The sequence below is a fragment of the Chenopodium quinoa genome, unplaced genomic scaffold, assembly GCF_001683475.1.
Source record: "Chenopodium quinoa cultivar QQ74 unplaced genomic scaffold, ASM168347v1, whole genome shotgun sequence".
Taxonomy (NCBI): Eukaryota; Viridiplantae; Streptophyta; class Magnoliopsida; order Caryophyllales; family Amaranthaceae; genus Chenopodium; species Chenopodium quinoa.
Genome location: NW_018743122.1, coordinates 1,735,487 through 1,746,988, shown reverse-complemented (window position 1 = coordinate 1,746,988; position 11,502 = coordinate 1,735,487). Strand labels below are relative to the sequence as shown.

Below are 11,502 nucleotides of genomic sequence, written 5' to 3'. Positions count from 1 at the left end.
GTGAGTCATGAGTGTTCTTTTGAGGATTCTATGATTGATTTTCATGCCCTTATTGATGATGTGAGGCTTTGTGAGACCATTGTTTCTCCTCTCCTTCCTCATGTCCCTTTCTCAAGGAAATTTGACCACATCTCATACTATCCCATGTTCCTCCCTTCTTTTGTCAAAGAGCCTATTGAGGACCTTTTCTTGTTTGATGAGACTCTTCCTTTTCATCCTCCTATTATTGAGGAAATGGGTGATTGTGCCACCTAAATTGATTTTGAGGAGGTTTTTCCATTTTATTCTTTTCCTTATTTTTCTTCTTCTTTCTCTTCTTATTTTCTTGATTTTTCTTGTGATTTTTCTTCTTTCTTTTGGCATCTTCCTCCTCACTTACGTGCAATAATCTTGTTGCACGTCCTCCTCCCGTCATTTGCCTACTTGTTATCATATGAAATGTGTAGTAGTGCATTTGATAAGCTCTTGCGTTCGTTGCAATATTATTTACTAGAGTGGTCTCGCTTGGACGTTAAACAAGCCTTTCTCAGGAAGTAACCCGAGGTTTTTATTGCTTTCATTTTCTTTTCTTTTTAGATTAGATTTTCTCTCATGAAAATGTTTGTGTGCCCCTTGCTAGGTACATAACTTGATATACACTTATGCATTGGTTTGGATCAAGAATTAAGGAAGTTTAATGCCTATTTTTGCTAGCATATGGAAATCGAGAATCAATTCAAGAGGAATTCGGTTTTGAAGGGTTAAATTGGTTCATTTGCAGGTAATTACACCCACCAATATCCGATAATATCTTTCCTAGCTCTTTCTCTAATGGTTGGGGACTCGTTGGACTTGTGTTGGTTTGTTGGATTGATTTCTTTCTTTTCCCCTCCCATGGATTATTTTGTTTATATTTGAGTATATTGTCTCATTCAAGCTTGGGGGGGAGGGTATTCTATCATGTTTAGTGGGATTTTGATTCATTTATGTCATGCACTTGAGTATATGCATTTCCATGTCTTTACTTTAATTTTGAAAAATCCAAAAAGATTTTTGTTTACTTTCAAGGTAATTTTGGCAAAATATGTTTTGTTTGTTCTTATTTTGGACATTTTGTTCTAGTACTTGAATCCTTGAATGTTTTTCTTCCTAAGTGGTAAATGTATGCACGGTTTGAGAGTGTCATTGGTTTACTCTAGGACACTATATTCTAAGGTAGTCAGGTTAAAAACTTTTAGGGGTCAATGAAGCTTTAGTTCACGAGAATGTGGTAAGATGGAGTTGCTCTCTATAGTGGATTTGAAACCCTTGGTTGGTATTTGTTTGGTTATAATCCCTTGTGATCTTCATTTGTTCTAGCCTTCATCACCTTGTTGAGCGGCTATTTAGGATCCTTGACTATGCATGTCTTAATCCTTGTTTTGACCTCTAGCTCCCAAGATCGTGACCGAGCCACTCTAGGGGAGGAAAAGGGCACCTTTTCTCATTTTTCTTTATCTTCTTTTTATTTTGTTACAAATTTGGTTTTTTATTTTGCATCGACCTACTTATTAACCAATTTGAGCCTAATGTTTCCCGCTCTTGTTTAAACCGCGTTACAAACCCAATGGCCTATGTTTACCAACCCTTTTAGTTAGTGAATCATTGGCATGTGAGGTTTGAGTTTTGAGAGTGTTGAAATTGAACAAGATATTTTGTGAATTGGTTTAAGTACGCTATTGAAAATTGAGCTTGAAAAGAAAATGTAAAAAAAAGTTTGAGAAGAAAGATGCAATTCAAGAAAATCAAATGAAGTTTCAAGAAAAAGTCGTCCATAGTTAAAAAAAAAAAAAAAAAAAAAAAAGGCAAGGACACCAAATAAGAGCTGAAAAAAAAATTGAAAAAGAAACAAAAAACACAAAATTATTTTAGTTTGGTTTTATTTTCTTCCCTAATTTAAGCATTGAGGACAATGCTTCGTTCAAGCTTGGGGGAGTTAGGAGCGTTACTTCGGTTTTGGTATATATTGTGTTAGTGTTGAATAAGCTTGGGGGAGATGGCATTATTGGTATTTTTGTTTAATATTTTGTGACTTCTTGAGTTTGTTTTTGAGAGTCGGCCACTCTTTTGCTTCACTTAGGAAATATCACCAAAATTTTCAAATTTTTACCCCGCCTTAACCCTTAGCCTTACGTTACAACCAAATAAAAGACCCTTAGACTTTAGTGGGGTTAGGTCAAAGAACGGTGGAGGGAGATAGACTTCAAACCTATGGAGAGAGTATGCATAGTTGAGATGTCGGGATTACCTTCTCAAAATTTTTCATTTCTTTATCTTTTTCCGGTTCCTTCGTGGAATCATGAGAAGCTAGCTTAAGGGTTGATTTGAACCTAGTGGAGAGAACGCGGCCCGATTGGTTGGGGCTAGGGTGGATTGTGTCCCCATTAGTTCTCTATGCTTAGCATATGTTATGTTTCAATCAATTATTGACATCTTGGAACGTGCATACATTTGTCTATTTAGAAAGGTTTGCATTCATTGGTGCTTGTTCCTATCTCTTGTCCAAATATGAACTTTGTGTTTTCTTTCTCTTTTTATGTTTCTTTTTCTTTTCTTTTTATTGCCTTGCCTTGGTTTTTGTTTAGAGTTGTGGGTTAAACTCTTAGGACACCCTCACGAGAGAACACTCGTCCTCTAGGGCGATCTAGGGGTTTAAAGGGCTTGTCTTTAGTTGCTAAAATTGACCGTGATTCCTACGAAATTGAGTTAGTGTATATTGTTTCTCTTTTTAGCTTTTCTTGCGTGAATAATTCACTCTCCTTCTCCCGTGTTTCATGTTTATTTGCTTGAGGACGAGCAAAAGGTTAGCTTGGGGAGTTTGATAAGTGACTTTTATGTCACTTTTAGGGTGTTTATTGAGTCGCTTTCCGGCTTATTTTACAATAATTTAGCCTATTTTGTTCTTTATTTCTTTTATTTGCTTATTCTCGTCTTTTATCTTTATTTTGAGTATTTTAGTAGTTTTTAATATTTTTTAGTTTATTTTCGTATGTTTAGTTAATAATATCTAGCTTTTCTCCTTTTCTTATTTATTTTAGTTTGGCATTTTATTTTATATTGTTTTATTTTATTTTATTTCCGATTCTACCCTCGTGTTTAGTTTTGTTTGTAGGAACGTTCGGGTCTGAGGGCTTGGTTATAATCAAAGTCATATTCGAAAGTCCAAGGTCAAATGTTTTAACAAACAAAGTCGAACTCCCTCACATGCTCACACACCAACACTGCTGCCCACCTCTTATCCTTCACCACACAACCACCCATCCTACACCACAACTCACCCTCATCTCCCACTCCCCTGCTTTCCTCAACAACACCAACAACAATAGCAGCAAATCAACATCACTCATAATACCAACATCACCCACAAACCACGCTTTCCCACATCCAGACTCACGCAACCCCGCAACCACCACCAATCTCATCCTCCACAGCCGCCTCAACCACCAACTCCACCTCACCAATCAAGGTCTCCCCTGCTCCAGCAAGAACTGCAGCAACCCACCTTCATTTACTACCGCAATCAACCACTTTCAGCCACCCAAATCAGCAGCAAACCATCTCAACCACATCCACCTAATTACAACAACAGCAACGCAACTAACACCACAAACACCACGCATCGCAGCCTCCGTCAGCCACCAAAACCACAACAAAAATTGCAGCCCGCAATTCGCCCAACACCCAAACCACTCACCAATTAAACCCTTCAACTCACAGCAACACAAACCACCAGCCAACTCCCAATTCGAGTCTTTACTACTCACCAATTAAACCACCAATTCACCGCATCCACCAACCATCCAAAACCACCCACGCCACCGTCTCAATCCCCAAAACAGCAGCAGCCTCCTCCAATACAGAGCAACCCCCAATACGAAATAGCCCAATTTAGCCCCAATTTGATTAGAGCTACTCGCGTTCGCGTAGCACTGTCAGAAGGCGCACAAATGAAGTCTAAAATCAGAGTTGAGGCAGTGAGTTTACGCGACCTCTGCGCGACGTCTTTGCAGGCGCGCCAATGTGGGTCAATCACGAGCTTTTCACATGATTTTAACGAAAATCGGATGGCCATGATTTGATGCTAGATGATGATGATGCTGATTTACGGTGAAGATGATGGTTGGATGATGATGATCACAGAGCGCAGCCACGAAAGGGGGAAAAATTTGGGGGTCTTTTTGTTTTTCGTGGGTTTATCCTTGCTTTTCCCTTTTATTTTCTTTTTCCTTTTTATTTTATCTTTTTGTTTTTTTGTTTTTAGTTTAGTTATTTTAATTGTTTTATTTAGTTTTATTTCTTTTTAATTTCTTCTTTTTTTATTTTAAGCCTTGTAATATAAATACCCCTTTTGGGTTTATTTTCTCATAACTTTTAATCAACATTTTTTTACCTAGTTTAGGGTAGTTTAACATTTTTTTACTCTATCTTAGGGTTAGATTAGGATTTTCTCTCTCTAGTTTAGGAGTAGTTGCAGAGAGAGAAAGCTTGGATTTCCATGGAGTTTTTGAGAGGTTGAAGAAGCAACTTTGTGGAATTTCTTCTCATCTATTCAATGAGCATTCTCTAACTTCTCTAACTTTCTCTCATCTTTATTGCTTTGCTTAATTCTTAGTTTTTTTTTGCTTATCATCTGTTGATTTGAGTAGATTAATTATTTTGTTTGTTTAATCTTTTTTTTTTATTCTTATTTTACCTTGTTTTCCATGTCTTTCTTCATTATGATAGCTTAGGTCTTGTTATAGGGAATTGGATGAAGGTTATATTAATGAATTGAATGATTGATTGTGATTAATATGAAATTGTTTCTTGATTATTGTGTATGGGTGATGCTTTTATGGATTAGAATCTTTCTAGCTAATCGATTCTATACTCTTAATTGTGCTATCAATCAATTGTCCGAGAGTGAGTTGGTTGAGAGCCCTAAATTCTTCCATACTTGCTAGGCTAGTTGCACGAGAGTGAATTAGTTTAGTAGGATAATTAACATGCTTAATTGTGCGAAAGTGAGTTAAATGTGTTGATGTTCCTAATCGAGGTCACTTTCATCTATTTGTATGATGTTGTTTAATGCATTGATATGATTGGATTCCACTTTCCCTAGTTTTAGTTATTTGCTCTTAGTAGTGTTTGGTTTAATATCTCTCTATCTCACAACCTTTCCTACTAGTCTAATTTGCACAAATTGATACACTTAGTATTCGTGGTTCGACCCTTTACTTGCCACTAACTAGTTTAGTGTAAGTTTAGGTATTATAAATTTCTAATTTGATTAGGGTAGTAGCTTAACGACCTACTTCCACCCGCGATCAATGTGGCTACAAGGGGTGCCTTAAATCATTGGTATACCTTATGCTTAATTCGACATAGATTTTATTTTGGGTTTTTCTAAGCTATACCCCTAAGGTTCAAGTTTCTAAGTTGTGCCCCTCAACTTACTACCATTAATGAATGGTACCCTCCTTGGGACTTCCATGTCACCTAAAATTAATTATAAATTTAATAGAAAGATGTTAAAAGGCAAGGAAATGGTAGGAGAAAGAAATCTTAGCTAACGCAACCCTAATAATGAAAACTGGAGCCACGAAATCACACTCTCAAATAAATTTTAAACAACTAATAAGGGTACATTTTAGTATTGATAAGGAGTTAAAGGGCACAACTTAGAAACTTGAAAAAGCATGGTATACCTTAGAAACTCGATTACCTTAGGGGTATAGCTTAGAATTTTTTTTTTTAAATGCAATGTAATGATCATATGCAAGAAAAAGGAATGCTCATTTTATAAAAAAAGAAAAAAGAAAAATCCTAAATAATAAAATCTAAGGAAAGTAAAAGGTGTTTATGCTAGACTTATTAGGGAAGGGTTTGAAAAAAGAAGAAAAAGGCGGTCATGAAATATTGTCATTGAAGCTCGCCTCGTGTCTTGTGCTTTATTATCACTCGGTTTTCTTGCTAGCTAAAGGTATGGGAAGCTTGTTATTATTGATCAAATATTGGATGACTTCTTTTAGCTTCAAACAGCTCTCAGTAGTATGACCTCTACCCTGATGGCACTTGTAGTGTATGTTTGGGTTCCTACTAGGTAACCTCTTTTCAGGTGCAGGATCTTGAATAGGTCCAATGGGAGTAATGAGTCCCTTGGCATGGAGTCGATAGCTCATTCCAATAGGATTGATCTATTTCCTTAGTTGCTTTTTAGATCCTTGATTATCCATGGCTAAAACTTCATTGAGGTCAAAGGTACTAAAATTGTTACTAGAGTGGGTGTTTTCGAAAGAAGAAGGATTGTCGCTCTTTTTCCCTTTCCAGCCACTGTTGTTGCTATTATTAGTAGCTTCTTGCTTTGAAAGGTCATCTTCGATTTCAATACCTACGTCATAGACGGCCTTGAAAGTATTCAAATTGTGTTGATATTTTCAAATGTTTTGAATAATTTTCTTGGAGTTTCTTGATGAACATCCTTATAAACTCCTTTTCAGTAGGAACCTCGACCATATTAGCATAAGTCTCTCTCCACTTGTTGAAGAAAGAGGTGAACCCTTTGTTTTCTTTTTGCTTTAACATCTCAAGTTATCTATGATCAATTTCATTTTGAATGTTACATTTGTATCTATTTATGAAAATGTTTACTATTCCATCCCAAGTAGAGATCTTCTTTTTATCGAGAGAAAAGAAACATTGTTGACAAACGGTTTCAAGAGATAAAGAAAACAAAGAGTGAAAGACTTTCACTACTACAAAAATAAGCTAACAGACCCGTCCAAATTGGCTTTAGAGACCCATTTTAAACGGGTCACTATCTCAAAGGTATGTTTGATAAAGAGACCCCATCATTTAGGCGGTCTGTTTTAAAAAAACAAACAAACCAATTATTAGAGTTAGGTAGTTTGTTAGGCGTGTTATTTAATTGTTACATTAGAAGGGAAAAAGACCCGTTACCTGTGATATGGGGTCTTTTTGAAGGGAGTGAAATAGACCTGTTATATTAAATAACGAGTCTGTTTGATCCCTTTATTTAAAAAAAAAAAAAACAAAATTCAATACAATATTTATTTGAAATTTTTAGTTTTTCACCGCTTCATTCAAATTGGTGAAATTTTAAATTTTGAATTACTATAGTACAATTCAAGGTTAAATAAAATAACATTAATATTCGTATTATATAATTTTACAACTACAATTAATCAATCACCAAAACATAAAATTAAACCTCTTTAAATTGTCACTGAGAGCTAAAGAAGAAAGATTGTTGTAACTCTAAAAAAAACTCTAGCCTCCTTTTCTCTCTTCTCTCTCCTAAACCTAGTCTCCATTGTTAATTTTAAGGGGCTTCCATCGGATTTCACCGGTGGAAAGCCCCAATTTTTATTTTCTTTTAAGCTTTTAAATTTGTTTTAAGTCACAATAATGTCTCCTTTGAAAGAAAGGGTTTATCTCCTTCGAAAGACAAGATTTTTTCGATCTCCTTCGAAAGACAAGGTTTTTCGTACTCCTTCGAAAGACAAGGTTTTATTTGTGCTTAATTTGGTCTCCGGTTGTGCGGGGCTACTATTGATTGTGGCTCGGATTCGGGTTACGGAATCAACACAAGAATTTACTTTCTCATAAAATTGCGAATCGACGACAGATCCCTCAAAAAGTTGTATGAGACAACGAATCGAGAATATGCCGAATTGTTATATTTATGTATTTGGATTCTTAGCCCTTCCCCGATTAATTCTTGTTTGATTTTGTTAAATTCGTTTTCATTATCGTTCATTGTCAATTGTAGATGCCGTATGGCTTACATTAATGAAATTTAGTGTCCTTTAGGACTTTTTTCAAAAAAAAAAAAAAAAATTAAACTCTTTGGTTCAACAAGTTATATAAACACACTTAATTAGCATTCAAGAACCCTGCCATAGTATTGCAATTGATATGATTAAAAAAAAGTACAACAATTAATAAACTTGTCAATTGTGATGGGAAGCAAAGTAGCTGAACAAAACCGCACATAATCATCTATTTTCTTTTCATAATCAGACTTTTGTTCACCAAGTCACCATCTCCACCCAATGCATTTCAATTACTGGAATTGTCACGAACTAGAGAATAAACCAAACACAAAAATTCAGAAAACACAAAAAAATCAGAATAAATTAAAAGGGAAATAAACACAAGCATAATTTTGAGTACAAAATCAAGAACAAAACCTAAACAATATATCTAAACAGTAAGCCTTAATTTGATTAAAAAAAGTTCAGATTATAGAGGAAATTGAATAAAAAAAAAGGTACAATTAATAAATACTGACATGAAACAAGGAATGAATCAGAAATGGGTACTCATTAAAATCCAAAATTCAAGAAAAAAAAGCTTCAAAATATGAAAACCCAATTAACTTCATGTCACATATAAACTCTAATAGCATAGGAAGTATAATTTTACCGTGCCTTTTACAAATTCTTTAAAACACAGTGGTCTCAATCGCAGATCCGACGGTGACAAAAATAAGCAACACCACCCACATGCGTCAGCATAAAGCAGCGAAGAAAGCAAAGGGTCCCCTGATAATCGTCTTCCCACTGCAATTCATTAAAAAGTACAAGCTTAGAGAGGGTAATTGCTCCATCCTTTTGGGTTTGTGAAAGGATGAGACTATAGCCGTCTATAGATTATTGGAAACTTTAGAGAAGCTATGGAGTTAATTTCAAGGTGAGTAAATTAGGAGAGAGAGATAGAGAAAGAACTTGTGACTTGTGATTTATAAGGGAATGGAAAACTATAGGCGGCAATGGAATATTATAGAAAGTCATTTCATCATTTTTTTCTTTTATAATTGGTTGTTTCATGAGGTGATGTAAGAGACCCGTTGTAACTAACAACAAGTCTGTACCGAAGAGATCCATTGTGAATAATAACTGGTCTTTTATATTACCTTTTAATTTGACACTGCAAAAAATAATGTTGACGCCTAATATTACAAAACCCGTTACGTGTAATGTAGGGTCTTTTTTGTAAAACAGACCTGTTAAATTGTACAACGGGTCTTTTAAAAGGGGTTCCTTTGCCATTTTTTTTAGTAGTGTTTCCTATTAATCCCATTAATATTCATTATGGTTTTAAAAACTCTTAAAAGGAAATAAGGATTGTCAGTAGGTTTGAACCTAGGGATGTCATTGACATTGAACTTATCCGGAAGAAGCTCCTTGTCCACCAAGACCCCTTGTGAGCTAATGCCCTCGAACTTGTAGTCATTGGAGATCTTGCTTAAGCTTTCCTCCATTCGTTGCATCTGTTGCTGTCTCGCAGGGTCATTGTCTTGAAGAGCCATAGTCTTCACAATTTCAGTTACATTAGCTTTGTCTTGCCTAAGTTCATTGACTTTTTCTTGAGTTGCCATTATCCTCTTAGCTTTTCTCTTTTGATGGATTGGTTTATCAAAAATTATTACTTGGATGAAAGTGTTGTCTTTAATTAAACACCCTTCTTTCCTTGGCCAAGTGCTACGAAAAGGGAAATTGGGGATACTCTTTGTTAATTACTTGACTCAAACTTGATTCAACATGCATGGATTAAGAAAGATCATGAAATAATGAGGGGAATGATATGTATAGAGAAAGTATGTGGAGAGTGGTAAGACAGTGTAGGTGGAGAGATGTGGAAGAATTCAGGAATAAAATGGACCTCCAACTCAAATGACGAAAAGAACGACTCACGCATGAACCTAAGACATGGTCATGGTGTGAAAAGAGTATGTGCAAAGTGTGTGAAGACTTGTGAGTGTAAGTGATATGTTCAAGACTCGTGTCATGACCATGGGACTGGACTATGTGACTAGACTCAAACAAAGACTAAGCTAAGACTTCACGTATGTGCACTAAATTGGACAGGCTGTAATATTTTAGTCATAAATTTGGATATGTGACTCTGAATTAGACGAAACTAACGCCAAATGAAAGATAAAATTCGGGGCTACAGATCCATAGGTTATACGACACGTAATTATTTCTAGAACTCCATATATGACCAAAACAAGTTGACGTTTGTGCAGTATACGGGAATAAAATTCTTGGTTGACTCTAAGGAACTATGACTCGATTTTAGATATATTTATCAGATCAAATTAATTAATCAATTAATTAGGAAAAGCCCTTTAGTCCTTGGTTAGTTTATTTAATCATATTCATAATCACAAGTCAAACCAAACGGTTAGTTTATCACATGTAAGTATGCACAAGCAAATAATGCACAAGTAATCAAATAGTCACAATATGATGCAATGAGTTTGCAACCTAACCACGACTCTAGTTCTCTAAAGTTCAAGGATAAGGGTTAGTCAAAGAGGGTCCATGGCTATGAGTGCGGATGCACCGCGCGGAAGCCTTACCTTCGGAATGGTTGGCGCGTGTGGATGGGACCCCGCGAGTTAAACTCGCTTCCACGGTTTGGTGAATTTAACAAACTAGTATGTACCCTTCGTTTTTATGAGCGTTCGATTAGGTATATGAAACATGAATTCTCAGAGGGTTGGCCATATATAGAACACATATAGGTTCAGATCGATAAGTTAGAAAAACGCAATATGGAAGTAGAACAGAGCGAACAATACTAGAGTCGGTTGAAACAAAGAAGGTAGATTTCTGGCTCGGTATTGGAAGAACATGGCGCGAGACAACAACGCATGTCGCCAGAAAATAACCCTGTCTCCAAACGACATTGCTGTCACAAAACAACAGAGCCATCGCATGGCGCTAGCACTATTTTCTCGGTGTCAGTTCCTACATGCCTCAGCAGCTTTTTGTTCTTTGAATTTTCCGATTTTCGTAACGTTTTTTCGATCCTAGTTGTGAAAGATATTTCACAATTTCCTATGTGTAAAAATCCTATGTTTTTGACGCATTAAAGATGGTATATCCAATGCGAACCTTTTTATGCATATGTTAATAATGTCAATAAAAATTACGCACGTAAATACTTAGAATTTTTCTAGTCTCATCCACTCATTCTAAATTATTGCAAAAATAAATATTAGGAATTAAAATAGAAATCCTCCCTAGTGGATTCGCCAAAAACCTATAAGGAATTATTCAAGCATCCCACACTTGAGCCCCACTATGATCATACACTTAAGTATGGTGGCGTCTAAAGGGAAGGAAGCTAGAGTAAAAGGGTCGCCAAAAAGTTTTAAGAAATTGTAAACCGTTCCCAGGGTGAAGGTTACACCCCTTCACGATCGATGAGATTGCTAATTCCATAGTGGTCCTGAACTATGACTGGATATTCGAGAATGAAGGTACAAATCCAACCTAAAAGAGATTGAACTTGCCCTAAAATAGGTCTCTACTTTATTCGTCTCATATTCATATGCGCTTTCTGACTAACATACAATCAATATATTAATCCTAAACATGTTTAATCTATGTTGGTTGAATATTAATGCACAAACAAATCTATTATTGGCGATCACTTGAATTATAATCATATTAACCTAAACAAGATTAT

The 11,502-nt window shown here is 35.7% G+C and overlaps 1 long non-coding RNA gene across 1 annotated transcript; it reads right to left on the bottom strand.

The window, feature by feature from the left end:
* Positions 1–7,877: 7,877 nt before the first annotated feature.
* Positions 7,878–8,903, bottom strand: LOC110731962. The gene is made up of 2 exons (XR_002513387.1): positions 8,446–8,903; positions 7,878–8,102 (listed from the first exon to the last, which is right to left on the bottom strand). It is a non-coding gene; the product is annotated as an uncharacterized LOC110731962 (long non-coding RNA).
* Positions 8,904–11,502: the final 2,599 nt, after the last annotated feature.